Source organism: Apium graveolens, chromosome 9 (assembly GCF_009905375.1).
Source record: "Apium graveolens cultivar Ventura chromosome 9, ASM990537v1, whole genome shotgun sequence".
Classification (NCBI taxonomy): Eukaryota; Viridiplantae; Streptophyta; class Magnoliopsida; order Apiales; family Apiaceae; genus Apium; species Apium graveolens.
In genome coordinates, this window is record NC_133655.1 from 66,604,426 (window position 1) to 66,608,250 (window position 3,825).

The 3,825-nt window shown below is 40.0% G+C and overlaps 1 non-coding gene across 1 annotated transcript; it reads right to left on the reverse strand.

Moving 5' to 3' along the window:
* Positions 1–945: 945 nt before the first annotated feature.
* LOC141687923 (small nucleolar RNA R71) lies at positions 946–1,050 on the reverse strand. Its single transcript, XR_012561401.1, has one exon. It is a non-coding gene; the product is annotated as a small nucleolar RNA R71 (small nucleolar RNA).
* Positions 1,051–3,825: the final 2,775 nt, after the last annotated feature.

Sequence of the window (3,825 nt, forward strand, 5' to 3'; positions counted from 1 at the left end):
ATACTATTGATAAAAATAGAAACTTTGAATGAAGCATTTATTGAAGTTAGAATCCCATGTTTTATTCTCATATATGTAAAGCAATTTTAATCTCTTAGTTAGTGTATACTAGTATAATTTCTTAAGTAGTTAATCAACTCAAACTTGTTACTTGTCTTAGCTGTGAACGATAATCATACATTGTTGCATAAGTGCATAATCTAAGCTTAACCTAAACCAGTCTCTGTGGGAACGAACTTGACTTACTTGTGATCACGTACGCTTGTGTGTATTTTCGCGTGTGTTTTAGTGCGAACAAGTTTTTGGCGCCGCTGCCGGGGACTCGGTGTTAATTTGTAGTTTATGTGCTTGGCATCAGTGGTCATTAAAGTTTACTGACTTAGATTCTTTTACTTTCACGGATTACTTATTTATGTTTCGGGTACTCGAAAGAGCGTGTATGCGAACACTTTCTCAATCTCTTAAGGAAACTATTGAAGAAGTGGAAAAAGAAGTTCTTGAAGAAGTTGATAAAGTTGAAGAAGAAAGTGAAGAAGAATAAGTAATCATTATAATGTGAGATCCAGCAGCAACAACGAAAGCATTGAAAGATTATTCTCAAACAAAGATCAATGACATTCAATCTAGCATTGTCAGGCCAGCTATCGCAGCTAATACATTTGAGATCAAGCCTGGCACGATCCAGATGGTCCAGAACTCAGTTCAATTTGGGGGTGCTCCAACTAGAGATCCTAACATGCATATTAGGGACTTCATTGAGATTTGTGACACTTTCAAGTTTAAAAATGTCTCTGAAGATGCTGTGAAATTGAGGCTTTTCCCATTCTCTCTAAGGGATAAGGCTAAGGGCTGGCTACACTCTTTACCAGCTGGTTCGATTGCTACTTGGGAAGATCTTGCTCAAAATTTTCTCACTAAATTCTTCCCTATGGAAAAGACAGCTGCAATCAGGAATGTTCTTACTCAGTTTGCGTAGCAATCAGGGGAATATCTATATGAAGCTTGGGAGCGTTATAAGGAGAAGCTGAGAAAGTTTCTGCATCATCGAATGCCCGACTGGATGGTGATAAATTGCTTCGATAATGGGTTGGGAGCACAGTCGAGACCTATGCTCGATGCAGCATCAGGTGGAGCTCTATGGACTAAAAGCTATGAGGAAGCTTATGAGCTGATCGAGATGATGGCTGCGAATGAATTTCAGAACCCAACCCAGAGAATGCCACAGGGCAAGGTAGCAGGAGTTCTTGAGGTGGATACAGCTACGGCTATCACTGCTCAGCTAAAGGCGATATCTATGAAAATCGATTCTCTGGCCAACTATGGAGTTAATCAGATAGACAGTGTTTGTGAGCTGTGTGCTGGTGCACATACGACGGAGCATTGTGCTATATCTTGTAAATCAGCTCAGTTTGTGAGCAACTTTCAGAGGCTGTAGCAGCTAATTCCTGCCATGTATCATCCTAACTACCGTAATCATCCGAACTTCAGCTGGAGCAACAATCAGAATGCAATGCAACAGTCATACCAGCAGTTTGGAAACAAACAATTCAATCCTCCTGGTTTCCAGCAACAGTTTGCACCAAGACATCAGTTTCAACCACAGAGGATGTAACAACAATCTTATGGAGGTCCAGTTCCATCTGTTAATGAAAAATCTGAATTGGAGGAGTTGAGGCTTATGTGCAAAAGCCAAGCAGTTTCGATAAAGACTCTGGATAATCAAATAGGGCAGATTGCTAATGCCCTATTGAACCAACCTCAGGGAACTCTTCCTAGTGATTCAGAAGCTAATCCAGGCAAGAGGGAAGTCAAAGAACAGATTAATGCAATCATCTTGAGGTCTGGAAAGGTCGCAAACCTTCAAAATCATTAAGACGAAGATTCTGCAAAAAAATTCTAGAATGCAGGCGCGCCCGCGCCCATCAGCAGTGCGCATGCGCCCTCTCAAACTTCAGAAAGTGAAATTTTGGCTGATTTTGCTGAGAAAAAGGATGGCGAAGCTGAACTGAACAAGAATGCTGTTGAAAACACTATTCCTAAGGATAATTCAGGAGATAAACAAGTCTATCCTCCACTTCCATATCCTAAAAGACTTTAGAAGCAGAAGTTCGACAAGCAGTTTGCTAAGTTTTTTGGAGGTTTTCAAGAAGTTGCATATTAACATACCTTTTGTGGAAGCTCTAGAACAGATGCTGAGCTATGCTAAGTTCATGAAGGGTATTCTATCTCGAAAGCTAAAACTTGAGGAGTTAGAAACCATTGCTTTAATGGAAGAGTGCAGTGTTGTGCTGCAACAGAAACTTCCTCCTAAGCTTAAAGATCCAGGAAGCTTCACGATACCTTGTACCATTGGAAATATGTCTTTCGATAAGTGTTTATGTGACTTGGGAGCTAGCATCAATCTGATATCCTTATCTGTCTTCAAGAAACTTGGTTTACCTGAGCCAAAACCGACAAACATGTCCTTACAGATGGATGATCAGACCATCACTTATCCATGAGGTAAAGTGCGGGTTGTCTTGTTCAAGGTGAAAAAACTCATCTTCCCTGCTGATTTTGTAATTCTGGATTTCGAGGAAGATGAGAAGATTACCATCATCTTGGGAAGACCATTCTTGGCTACAGGCCGAACTATGATCGATGTGCAAAAATGAGAGCTTACGATGAAGGTTCAAGATCAGAAGGTCACTTTTATATGTTCAAGGCAATAAAGTTACCCACAGATAAAGATGAGTGCTTTAAAGTAGAGCGGGTCGACTCTATCACGAATTCAGAGCTTGAGCAATTGCCAAAGTCAGATACCTTAGATAGAACCTTAATAGGGGAATCAGTTATTGAAGATGAAGAAGGAGCAGAACAACTGCAGGTTTTAAATGCACCTCCGTGGAAGAGGAAGTTGAATATGCCATTCAATTCTCTTGGGTTAGCAGAACTAAGAATTTCTCAGGAGCGTCTCGAGCCGTCTATTGAAGAAGCTCCCACACTTGGGCTCAACCCGCTGCCAGATCATTTGAGTTATGCATTTTTAGGTGTACCCCCTGACAAGGGGTTGGAATATATCTATGATAATCTAAAGGGTGAACGGCCGGTTCTCCCGTGCTTACAGATGGTCTCTCTCGTGCACCACAAACAGTTGATAAGTTTGGTCTTGGTGATGCGCAGTATAGAAGGTGTTAGGAATATGTTATGAACTTGATGATAAGTTAAACAAAACACCTTAGTAGATTTAACTTAGTGTTTTTGTAGCTCTCGACGGATGTTCTATTATAAGTCCCGACGGATGATCTTTTTAGTCCCGACAGATGATAACTGAACATCCATCAAGAGTGTAGCTTATGTAACAATAAGTATTGTAGCACATTTCTGCAAACAACAATGTTTTATTCTAGTAGATTCTATAGGATTCTCTAAGTCATGTTGACTACTAGATTGATATAGAGAATAGGTTGTATAATTTTAAATATGAGATGTCTTGTAATTCTGTATAAGTAAAATGGAGTCAGGTGACAGAAAGACTCCCGACGGATAATTTACAAAGGCTCCCGACGGATAATCAACAAGGCTCCCGACGGATGATCAACATAGTCCCGGCGGATGATCATATTCAAAATAGCTGTTAATAGTGACAACACAGTCACATGCATTGGGTGTTTGCAAAAGGAATTTGGCAGCCTGTTAAGCAGGATTTTGAGAACAAAGAAGCATTACCATTTTCATGTAAATGTGAAGATATTCAAAGTTGCTGGATAGAGTAATGTAGAAGCATGATATTAGACTAGATTCACTTTATTTTATTATCTTGTTGTTATGGATAAAAAACCAAGG